The following is a 13,552-nucleotide window of genomic DNA, read 5'->3' on the forward strand; positions in this document are numbered from 1 at the left end:
GTCGTATGAAAAAAAAGAGGTTCCAAAGCTTCAATTCATATGCTTTCGGCGGGACTAGATCGAAATGCACCTAGAAATATACGTAAGGAGGTTGTTTGTATTGAATTTAAAAGTTTAAGATAAATATTACATACGATCATGTAGAGCATGCATCCATAATCTAATCTAGGGCGAATAAAAGCTCTATAGATTCTCAATGACATATTTTATTCAGCTTCCATTGATGATGTGCAAGTGTTTTCAATATATTTAGTTTACCAGCACAGTTATCCTTTAGATTTTTTAAGTGTAGTTTCTAGTTTAATTTCTGATCGAATATTAGCCCCAAGATTTTATGATGATTTACTGTAGGTAAAGGAACATCGTTTAGATATATTTTCGGGTTTTGAACACTTTGCTTTTAGGGAAATCTTAGTATCGCAGATTTTGAGCTGGAAAGTTTGATGCCGTGTTGTGTGGGCCAAGAATATACGTTATTTACAGCATTTTGAATAAGATTTGATGTACTAGATATGCTTGCTCCACTACAGTAAATAAGTAGATCATCAGCGTACAGTAGAGCTTTTACCGGTTGACGAACGTCTTTTGAAATGTCATTAATTGCTAAAGTTAAACAGAGTTGGACTTAAAACAGAGCCCTGAGATACACCATTGAGTTGTTCGAGAACATTTGACTCATTACCGTTTATTGCAACTTTAAATTTACGGTGATTTAAAAAGTTATCTATGAACGTGTAAATATTGCCTGTAATATTATTATCGATAAGTTTCTGTAATATTACATTCTTTGGAATAGTATCGAAGGCGCTTTCAATATCGAAGACTGCCAAAACTGTTTCATGTTGCTTATTGAAATTCTCGGTTATATGGTTTTGTAGTAATACTAAATTATCCATTGCGCTTCGGTGTGGTCTGAATCCCGATTGAACGGAGCAAATTATATTGTGCTTTTCAGAAAACCAGTTAAGTCTACTATTGATTAGTTTGTCCATTAATTTGCACATGCAACATGTTAATGAGGTCGGTCTATAAGAGGATGGCTCTATTGAAGGTTTGTCGGGTTTTTTTATTGGAAGAATGAATAATTGTCTCCACAGGTTGGGAAACTTTTCGTTGGTCCAAAGAAGATTATAAAATGAAAGTAATTTTGTGAGTCCATTGATGGCTAAATTTTTGAGGAATATGGAGGGTATATTGCCAATTTCTGCTGCAGAATTTTTTAAGGTAGATACAGCAAAGGAAAGCTCTTGAAAAGTAAAAGGTACGTTTAAAGCGAAAAGGTCATCTGAGAGATCAGTAGCAGAGGGAAGATCTTTATGGGGAGTCAGAGTATTTGTGTAGTTGTCGTTTTTGTGTGTGTTATTTTTCCGTGCATTTGTTTAATTTTCTTCCAAACTCGACTGGAAGGGGCGTCAATAGATAAAGAAGATATGTATTTATTCCAACAGTCTTTTTTATTTTGTTTTATCACTCTTGGCGCTATAGCTTTTAGTTGTTTAAATTTAATCAGGTTTGACTCAGTTCTGGTTCTACGATATTTGTTTAATGCTGTTTTGCTTTCTCGTATAGCGTTCTTATATTCAGTATTCAACCAGGGTACAGTTTTACGAGAAGACGATATTGTGCATGTTCCAATGTGCGTTTGAGCAGCCAGGATGATCAACACAAAATTAAAATATAGGAGGGGATTACAAAAGGTAGAAGCAATATGGCTAGAATTATTATGGATAATGCAACTTAACAACTTTTGAAAATATGTAGATTTAGTGAAGGTCAAATGACGTTTTAGGAATCAATAAAACTTCAAGAAAAGCAAAATGTTATATAAAAAGTAGCTAGAAAATAGGTCTGAGAAAAGTGTTCTATATTCAAAAGTTGCAAAAAAAAGCAAAAATAGCTGTAGAGAGGCGTATAAAAATTTATACGACGGATTTGATTCAAAAAATGAGAAAGAATACAAATATACGAAAATCCAAAATGGTATATCAGATTACACGTATACTAGATGAAAATATACTGACGAACGAAAAGATTAAGCCACTAATTGTTTAAGAAGGAAAACGAAAAACTAACAAACGCATGTTGTAGATATAAGTGCATTAGTGAAAAAAATAAAAAACGGGTGTGGCAGTCCAGTGGGACTACCGGTAGAAGTTACACTTCTATACACGCATTCGCCGTTACAAATTTATTTGGGAGTCAATCTGAACAATCATTACATATGTAATGCTACAGGTAAGACATAACAGAAAGAGAAACAGAATTAATAACAACTTACTAACAATTAATAAACATTTGACCTGTAATAGGAGTATAGTAAATGAAGGATTGAATCAATATTTTGATGAAAATGTATATTTTTATTTTCATATATGTATGAAAGGAGTTGAATGCAAAAATTTTTTTACACATACTCTGCAGTAAAATTCATTGTTTATTTTGTTATTAATATAAAAATACAATACAATACTCTGCAACATAATTCAATATAATAATACAATACAAATTAAAATGCAATATTTATAAGTATTTAAAAATGACAATAATATACATAAAAAAATACACTAGAATACAGTGCAACATAATTCAATATAATAATACAATACAAATTAAAATGCAATATGTAATAATATTAATAAAAAAGTCCTCCCCGACTAGGAATCGAACCCCGGTCTCCCGCGTGACAGGCGGGGATACTGACTACATACTACCGAGGACATGACACAAATGTATTTCAAAATTGACAGTTCTGAGTCATACAGTGATTTATTTGAGATTATTATTTTGAAATACAAAAGACTAATATAATTATGAACATTTAATAAATAATGCAAAACATATCACATAAATAATATTATTAATAAATATTTTATATATATATATATATATATATATATATATATATATATATATATATATATATATATATATATATAATATTATATGTATATATATAATATATATATATATATATATATATATATATATATATATATATATATATATATATATATATATATATATAATATTAAATATATATACAAAAGGAACATTTTTATATTCGAGAGAGGAAGAGAGAGAAAATATATCTTCTGTCTCTCTCTTACTCATTATCTTACATATGTAACGATTTCACAGATTCACTCCCATACAAATTTCCAACGGGGAGCGTGCGTATAGAAGTATAACTTCAAAAATACACTTTGTGCATATGTTGCATTCAAAATGTATTAAAAATTAAAATATATATTTTTAAAGGGGGAAATCAACAAGTTAGTTATGTATCTCTGTTTTATTTTGCGATGTGAATATTTAAAAGCGATTGCTGGGTTAGCTGATACAAAATATTGGATCCAATCAACTTGGTTAATTATTTCGCCTCTTGAAAATGTTGAATCTTTTAGATTTGTATGCAAGCGGTTTTCATTTCAAAAATGATGTGAATTTAGAATATTTTCCTTATGTGTACATTATTATTAACGATATTAAGTTTATTTTTTTTACTTTAAAGTCATTGGATCATAATGTAGAAGATATAAAGTTTCTAAATTTTATTTTAAAAAATGCGAATAGCACTCTTATATAAAGATATAAATATTATTCTGGTTCAGCCATTCCATAGAATTTATCATATTATTTAAAAAAATCCTTTAGATTTCTTTGATATTAAACTTACAGTTGCCATTTATTGTATAACAATAATACTTATGGGATAATGGTAAAGTTAGACAGATGGCAATGCACAAGATAACCGAAACTTTTAAATGGGAAAGCGAAATAAAGGTGGTAAACGCCTGATTACATTCTGCCAAGAAGTCGAATTTGTAGTCGCAAATACTGGAGATCACTCATAATTCACGATAAATAAAAACCACTTCATATCCCATATTCATTTTGACAATCGCGCAGCCCTCTTAACCTTCTCGACCTCCCGCGTAAGAACGAAATAGACATGTGCATTGCAAGATACTCTCGACTACCAACAGAAAATTTTCGAATGTAAAGGCATAGTGTCATTTTGTCCATATATGATCTCAAACAGCATAGCTTAATAAATCCGTCTGTTAAATTAAAATCATAGGACAATTAAATTAAAGAACAGTAATGCTCTATTTTAGTCTTTTGTCTCTTATTAAGTCGTTTGTTTTTTATGTTACGTAACTCTACAGTTTTATAACATCTATCAAAACCTACAATTTTTTTTGTAGAGATTTGAAGCAGCTGACTTTATTTGCCAATAAATAATGTGTATATCGTTACTATAAGAACAACATTGTAGCATAAATAATTTTGTTATAACTATCGAATATTTAATGTATAGAAATTATTTGATACGCCCCTGGCTATGTATAAAAATTCCGCAAAGTTTTTGTTTATACAAGTGTTTTGCGACACATCTAAGAGAAATTTTAAATGCTTAGTAGAATAATTGTCACATTTACGTTTTAATTTCTATAATCTTGAAAGCCCAGCGCTCTTAAGGTCCATATTCGCATAAAAAGCGTCATTGGAAAAAATTTAGATTAGCCAGCAGCAAGAACTGGTCAGGGGGGTGGTAGAAGTCCAGAAAACCGAGACGAAGAAAAACAGTTAAGTTGAGATCGAGATTTGAAAGAGATAGCTTATGGGTGTAGTCTTCAAAGCCGGCATATTTTTAATTTAAAAGGTGAATTTGTGCTCAAAATACTAAATGGCAGTCTTTGTTGAGTTAATCACCGATTTTTTTGTGCTGTGCCTTATCTAAGAAATTTGTAAAACTGCGTTTCCAACCATTTGAGAGGTCCACATGGTTTAAAGAAGAAATTGAGTGGCGGAGTTTTGAAGATTGCAGTTTGTGGTCATCCAGAATAATCCGAAGCCCAAATCAGTTCCAACTTCCCAAGAATTGTCCATTTCTACGGCCCAATTGTCCATTTTTATGTTCCATGGTAAACCAATTCCAGCTTGAGTGGTACACAGTTGTGTGTTGTTTGCAGTGTTTTGGTTCAAATCCGATCCCAAAACTTTCCTAAAGGAAGTGCATCAGCCAGAGTGACATAAGGCACTTTTTGTTAAACTTTTTTTAAGTAAAAATAGACATTTTTTATTAATAAAAAATTTGCTTTCCTGACAAACTAAAAAATTGTAAATAAATGAAATTATAAGTTTTATAGATTAGCTAATTGTCATATTGGTCTTACTATTATTATCCTTTTTTTGACAATTGGTACATAACCATAAATTTGAATTGTTTTGTTTAAAGGTTAACCTCAATATAAGCTCCGTTGAAAAATCTAGATATTTTTATTTTAATAATAATTTAAATTCATATACGTGTTCCCAACGTCTGGAGCTTGTTATAAATCGCTACAAATACCCCCATTGTAAGTTTTGATGATAAATTTTGTTAATATTATTTGTAATAACTGTTGATGTGAGGTAATAATAAATTTGTAACGTTTCTTTCTAAACCAGGATTTGTAGAAGTATTTCTTTTAAAAAGATTTTCACCCTTTAATATTTTTTATAAAAAAAATCCTTTCTTTCTATCCAACAGGGGGATTCTTTTAAATGGCGTCCAAATTCAAATAGTTTAGAAACCTTCTTGTGTTTTGTTGCCTAGGAAATCTATATAAGTATTTTGTGATTTCTTTCTTACTAGTTACCACATCCAGTCCCTCTTTTATTCATCTTTCTATCTCCAGTCCAAGAATTGCGCAGTCTCTACTTTCAACTCCCTATAAGTCATACCTAATGTGGTAGGCAAATTATTCCGTTACAACATGCCTGGTACACTAGCAGCGACATTTATACGAAGCAACGATAATTTGGGAGGTCTCTTTTCGATCTTCTTCTTTAGGTACCGTCTCCTCTGAGGAGGTTGGTAATTATCACAGCTATTTTCACTTTTGACATTGCAGCTCTGAACAAGTCGACGGAACTGCAATTATACCACTTTCTTAGATTGTTGCGCCAGGAGATGCGTCTTCTTTCAATACTTAGTTTTCCCTGTATTTTTCCCTGCATTATGGTCTGTAGTAACACATATTTATCCCCACTCATAACGATTTGATTAGCTATTTTTGACTAGCTCTTTTCGATCTTCTTAGAGTGCCATATCCCTACGGAACGTCGGCGACTACCATGCTTATAATATGGTTATACTGATCTCGGTCTTGCGCTACGTGTAGCAATTGGTCCGTTGTCAAACCTGTCCACTGCCGCAAATTCCTCAAGCAAGAGAGTTTCTTCCGTCCTATCCATTTCTTTCCTTCGATTTTACCGTTGAGAATTAGCCGAAGGAACTCATATCTTGGTCCGCTGATTATATGTCCAAGATATTCTAGTTTACGCCTCTTAATAATATTTAATAGAGTTCGTTGATGTCCCATTCTTCGAAGAACTTCTTCGTTTCTGGTTCTGCTATTCCATGGAATTTTTAGTATCCTTCGATACAACCACATCTCAAACGCCTCGATTTTATTCATGATATCTGCGTTTAAAGTCCAAGTTTCACATCCATACAAAAGTACAGACCACACGTAACATCTTGTAAACTTTTCACGGATTTCCAAATTTATTGAGTTATTGGATCTTTTCGATAGCTTCGGCTAAATACTAGATTGCATTTTATTTCAGTTTGAACTTCCACAAGTGTTCCTCATGAGAGTTGATATAACTCGAAACAAGTGTAGAACAATGATGGAATTCGAATTGATATCAAATGCAATCTCTTACTTTCATTTTAACGTCGTTTCTCTACGTAAAGAGTAAAAAATATAGTGTATTTATAGGTGAACAAGAGGATTTGAATTTGCGGTTCGCCTAATTCTCTATCGAAGGAAGGTCTCCCGAATTCTTGTTGCTTCATATAATATATATACAGGGTGTTTTAAAAAGGTATGTCATAAATTAAATCACGCATTCCGGGGATAAAAATAAATTGATTGAATCCAACTTACCTTTGTACAAAAGTGTACACAAAAAAAGTTACAGTCTTTGAAGTTACAAAATAAAAATTATTTTTTTTTGCATTATCTCCTAAACTACTTGACATTTTGTAATAAAAATGGACACGCTACTTTCTTGTTCTGAAAGCATTTTTCATAAAAATGAAACAACAAAATCAAAGCGTGAAGAAAAATTTTAAGGGGGGTGAGCAGCCGTAAATCCCCCCAAACTTTTGAATACGTTTAAATCAAATGAATTTTGTGGCATTATTAGTTTAACACATTATTTTTAAATTTTTTTTGCCTATTATCACTTTTTTCTAAAAACAGTTTTTATTGAGTTGCGGCCCTTTTCATCAACCTTGAGTTAACAAGTACAAAAAATGTCTATAGCCTCTATAAATATGATATTACAATAAATCTACAAGGAATCTAAGTTCCTGTAGTTGGCTGTATACCATATATTACAAAAATTTTTATTAAAAATCCTTTATAAAAGGTATATAATTTAAAAACCCAATTGGGCTATATCACAAAACGTTTTCGGAATCCATGTTCCATCATCAGTGCACTAGGTATACATTTATTAAGCCACTAATAATGTGGGTAAAAGCCCGTTAAAAATTGTTGATTTAACTTTAGTTTACATTGTATGGTATTAAAAATTATGATGTTAAAGTTACCAGTGGATTTGGTAACATGGTGACGTATGACTCCACGTGAAGTTGCTAGTCCTGAGACGATGTATCTACGAGGACCTGATGAAAGCAACTCAGTTGCCTGTGCAACTACTTTGGGCAGGAATTGCGGATAACAATCTAATAGGCCTACTGGGCCTATTAGATTGTTATCCACGATTCCTGCCCAAAAATTAACTTTGAAAGTCCTTTGGTGATGAGTCGTTTTTTTGGCGTGAGAATTTTCATCGGCCCAAATGTGCTCGTTAGGATGGTTTATTATTCCATTTCTACTGAAGGTAGCCTCATCGGTAAACAAAATATTTCTAATAAAATTAACATTTCGAGTATTTTCCATTAACAACCAATCGCAAAATCCAATCCTTTTAGGATATTCTTCCACCAATAACTCTTCAACCGTTGTTAAGTGGTAGGGTTTAAGCAGCTGATCCTTCAAACGCCTCCAAACCCTTACGTGAGAAACATTTAGTTGAGAAGCTCTTTGTAATTATTTCAAAAATGTCTTCATCAGTTGCAACCATTATTGGACAACCACTATTGCCAGCAACTTGCGGTTGGAATGTACCTATTTCCCGTAAACGACGATCAATGGTCAGAAATAATCGTCTATCGGGTGTATTTCGATTGGGGCATTTTACTGTATAACGCCTTGCGGCTGTTGCACTATTTCCTTGACATTCACCTACGATATTCCCGAGAGTTTATTGAAATCATAATTTAATCTGATCCAACTTACCCAAAGTTAAATGCATATCTACCATTTCCTGAAATGTGTAAGCCATTGTAATATCAAAATTTTTAATATTAATCTTATTCACACAATAAATGATAGTTTCAAATTATTGACTATTATTGATGGAACTGTTTGTAATTATTGTATCCGTAGAAACTAATTGTAATTTTATGGCCAACTAGGAAAAAACTAGTTTTTCGAAAAAGTGATCAAAGGCAAAAAAGTTATAAAAATAATGTGTTAAACTAATGATGCCACAAAATTCATTTGATTTAAACGTACCCAAAAGTTTGGGGGGAATTAGGGCTGCACCCCCCGCTTAAAATTTTTCTGTGCGCTTACATTTTGTTGTTTCTTTTGTATGAAAAATGCTTTCGGAACAAGAAAGTAACGTGTCCATTTTTATTACAAATCATGTAGTTTAGGAGATAATTCAAAGAACAATTTTTATTTTGTAACTTCAAAGGGCTGTAACTTTTTTTGTACACTTTTGTACTAAGGTAAGTTGGATTCAATCAATTTATTTTTGTCCCCGGAATGCCTGATTCAATTTATGACATACCTTTTTAAATTTGAGGGTAGTCATTTGGTTCTCTTATTTAATTTATTTCAATTAGTCTATTATTGGGGTTGTTAAATAAATATTTGTTTATTAGTTTAATTGACTGCAGACTCAGAATGAAAAATTTTTTTACATAACGTGTCAGTCAATAACACTCATCTGCTTGATATATGTATATATATATATATATATCTCTGAACTTCTTGTTATTTCGTATAGATGTCGCTGTTAGCGTACCTGGCTGTTATTTTGGTTATAATGACCAAATACTAGACTGCATTTCATTTCAGTTGTTCCACAAGTGTTCCTGATGATGAGTTGAATAATTCGAAACACGTGTAGAGCAATGGTGGAGTTTTGATTGAAATGAAATATGAAATGCAATATTTTACTTTCATATATATATATATATATATATATATATATATATATATTTATATATATATATATATATATATATATATATATATATATATATATATATATATATATATATATATATATAACTATATATATATATATATATATTGGAAAAAATATATAAATGTTTTTGATGGGTTGGAGTCAATAAAAGGGGCTATTGGTTAACTATTTAATATCTCGAGCTTTGAATTGTGTTTACAATTCTTATCAAGAGCTGCTAAAAAAGACAAAATATCTTACAAAGTTAAACTATAAAGAAAAACATTTTTTGTTAACTCACCAAATAAAATTAGTTTCGTTAATAAAAATTGCTGCAAATACATGTCAAAAAGAATTAATACTAAAATGTATTAAATTTATTATTACAATTAATTTATTAAAACACATTTTAGTATTTGCATGTATTTGCAGCAATTTTTATTAACGAAACTAATTTTATTTGGTGAGTTAACAAAAAGTGTTTTTCTTTATAGTTCAACTTTGTAAGATATTTTGTCTTTTTTAGCAGCTCTTGATAAGAATTGTAAACACAATTGAAAGCTCGAGATATTAAATAGTTAACCAATAGCCCCTTTTATTGACTCCAACCCATCAAAAACATTTATATATATATATATATATATATATATATATATATATATATATATATATATATATTTATAAAAATAAATTTTTAATCAAATATATTACTGGTGATAGCTATTTTCCTTTTGAGCAGAATGATGTATAAGCCAAGAAAGCTTTCAGAAATTGATTAAATTTTCAGAATTTGTTGAGGGTGGGACCTTTATTTTTAAGCTAATCAAATTGCTGACAACAAATGATTTATGGGATGATGGAGTATAGAGATGCTTCTAAATCGATAAGAAAGTCAAAAATATAATATTGATAAGGATTCAAAGCCGATGACATTGTATAAACAAAATGTAATTTATCATTGTTTGGGTGTGGTAACTTCTCGATACGTCGATATAGGGTATAATGAGTTTACTTTAGGTATAATTTTTAAAAAACCTCCTCTATCTATTTAGCATATTTTCATTAAGTTGTACGAAATGATAGCTTTTTGCTTTAAACAAGGTCGAGGAAGACAAAAACCAGTATCAATAATTTCTAGCACCAGCACGTCATTGAGACGGTATTCTCAATAAAATAATTATTCAAAGCTATGTAAAAGTTAGGAAATTTTTAGCAATTTAACAATACTATTATATCATACACCTATAAGGTAACTTGCGATGTATTTATTTCATATTTATCACCGCGTAGTGATTGCCTCGTGAAGTGAAGAAAAATATCATGGCTTCGTAATCTACGTGAATGGTTCGGGTGTAGTTCGATTGAACTTTTTAGGCGCGCTGCTAACAAAGTCGCAGTGGCCATGATGATTTCCAATCTCCGCTAGGAGTGGCACGAGAAGAAGAAGACGTGATTGCCATTCCCACTATTTCATTCAAAGTACGTGAATCTTAGTCGCTGGGTACGTACAACAATACATTGGCTGACAGAGCAGCCGTTACAGCTCGTATAGAAATATGTAAGTAGTTGCGCGGTAATCCAGTTGAAACGGTAGTGTGTGAGGAAAATTGTGTTGGACACGAAGCTGATAGAAAAGTCCTTCAGGTATCAAATGCCCGAAAATCTTTTCAGATTATACTAATGAAAAATCTTCTCCAACTTAAAAAAAAGTTTAACAAATCTTCCTAGGATAAAATGTTCCGAAATCAAAAAGAGATTCTCTACATTTCTATCTCATGGTGAGTACTATTTCAGGGGAATACAATTACAGGTTAGAAACACCAGTCACTCCACCACCACCACTCTTGGAATCAGGAAAGTTTTGAATGTTTGAAGAAAATAAAGTTAAAAGATGCACTTAAAATAAGAAGACTACAAATTGCTTGCATTCAAAAAAATAACTGAAGAGGACAACGGGCGGAAGGACAAGTTAAAGGTTATAAATTGTGATACGCTGAGAAAAGTAACTCTAGGAATAGGGTCGGTTTAATTGATGAAAGAAAAATGAAACAGAACATGCTAAAGGTGAAAAAACGAGTAATACAAATATTGTTGGCAAAATTTAAGAAATATTGTGGTGATATGTGATACTGAAAGAAAAGCTTTGTATGATCAATAAAGAGACTGATAGAATCCGAAAAGAGTCATAATAAGTGATTTTAACGCACATATGGTATTTGGGAAAGTATGTACTATTTCTTTTCATATTTCTACTATTAATATTTTTCTTTCAGTGTACTATAATGTGATCTAATTCAATCCTGTATTCTAACGACTCTGTTAAAATATATTGCTTCCGGTTATTTAGTAAAATTGCTAAACTGGCTATCTCATTTATTGTGTTTTAAGTACGGAGAATTTGACTTCCTTTGTTATTCTTGTGTCGCCAATACACACAAGTGTAAGATTTTGTATTACGGTCACAATTAGTTTAAATTATCGCCACTCAAAATCACAATACAATAGGGTGATTTATTGATGTACCCTCTTCCACCCAACGGCCAGAAGGTTCTTTTCTGACCTGCAATCTCAAGACACTTCATCCCAAGACAGCGACCTCTTAAGTTTTATACAAAACATATGGGTTAATCCAACAGGGAATATAAATCTATATATGGAGGATTAGACCTGGAATAAGTAACAGTATTAAATATAGCAATTGTTTACATATTCTTTTGTAAGGGAGAAAGAAATTTTATTAAATACAAAAGTGAACAAAATCATTCTTAAATAGACTATTTCATATCAAGAAAAGAATATATATTTGAATAAAGGACTGCAAGGTAATAGTGATTCTATAAGTTAACAACATAAGATGCTTTTATTGGACATTGAACTAAGAAGAGAAATGAAACCAAACTATTAGAGAGGACCACAAAAAATCAAATGATGAATGTTAAGTGATGAGCAAAAAGGTTTATTTGGGGCAAAAATAGTAGGAAAAATAAGCTGTAACATTTAAAGAAGTCCTAATACAATTTGGAGAAATATGAATATTGGAAATATTGAATATTATTAGAGATACTGCAAGAAGGAGAAAAAAAAAGTAGAAAAGAAAACTACATAAAAATTAGCCAGAAAATACATTGGACACTGATCTTTAGTATAAAATTGAAGCGAAAGTGGCAGTAGCAATAGTTCAAGCGTATAAAAATCTATATAGTTAACTTGATTTCAGAAAGCGTCAATAGAAGATACATAAAATAGCCAAACATAAAACAAACATAGCAAAATATTTTAATCAGGCTAGATGTATCCAAAACTATTTTACGAAAAGAATGAAAAATACTGTCACATTTTATTTAACAAAGAATTTGTCTAAAAATCAGTTGAACTAATAAGGACATTAACAACAGTGGTCTCCAAAATAACAAACAATGAAGTTGCTCAAGCACAAAAAAAAAGGTAACTCAGTTATGATTAAGAGCTAGAGATAATATACCTGGGGAAGTCCCTCCCACTGGCACCCCAACTTTGCCAACAGTAAAGTTGTGATGCGAGTATGAGAGGAAGTATTTGGAAAAACATCTGGTAAAGGGCCTCAGAGACAAAGAATCTTGGTGGAGGAACAATGCGGTGTAATAGAAGGTTAGAGAGAAGAAAGATGCTAGAAAGAGGTATGCCAGGTCTAAAAGAGGGAAAGATAAGCATATATACAAGGTGGCAAAGAGGGAAGCAAAGCGCGCTGTAGCTACTGGTAAGGGAAGCTCGTCTGCATAGCTGTATGAAGAGTTAAAACACCCGAGGGGATAAAAAGGTTATACAGCATTGCTACACTAAGGGACAAATCATGAAAGGACTTCACCCACGTGCGGCAGATTAATAGTGCGCCTAAAGGAGTATTACAAATCGATGTTGAAATAAAGCAAAGATGGTATAAGTACTTGTACTAGTAAATTGTTAATGAAGAAGACCAGAGGAGAGACAGAGAATACGGGATCCCAAATGAGAATGTAATACCAGGGATAGCGAGAGATGAAGTTGTCGAGGGGTTAAATAGAACAAAGAACGGTAAGGCAGTAGGACCTGATGGAATACGTGTAGAGGTTTGAAAGGGTCTGGAGAGGAAGGGTTTAATATTTTGTGGAAATGTTAAGTAGAAATGATGAGAAAGAAAGGATGCTCGATTGATGGAGAGAAAGTGTGATGGTATCATTTTATAAAGATATAGGGTACATTCAAGACAGTA

At 31.6% G+C, this 13,552-nt stretch overlaps 1 protein-coding gene across 1 annotated transcript in view; it reads right to left on the bottom strand.

The window, feature by feature from the left end:
• The window catches only part of mub (poly(rC)-binding protein mub), a 413,814-nt gene that overhangs the window by 360,454 nt on the left and 39,808 nt on the right, over positions 1 to 13,552 (bottom strand). The window lies entirely within an intron of this gene.

This window comes from Diabrotica undecimpunctata, chromosome 8 (genome assembly GCF_040954645.1).
Source record: "Diabrotica undecimpunctata isolate CICGRU chromosome 8, icDiaUnde3, whole genome shotgun sequence".
NCBI classification, from domain to species: Eukaryota; Metazoa; Arthropoda; class Insecta; order Coleoptera; family Chrysomelidae; genus Diabrotica; species Diabrotica undecimpunctata.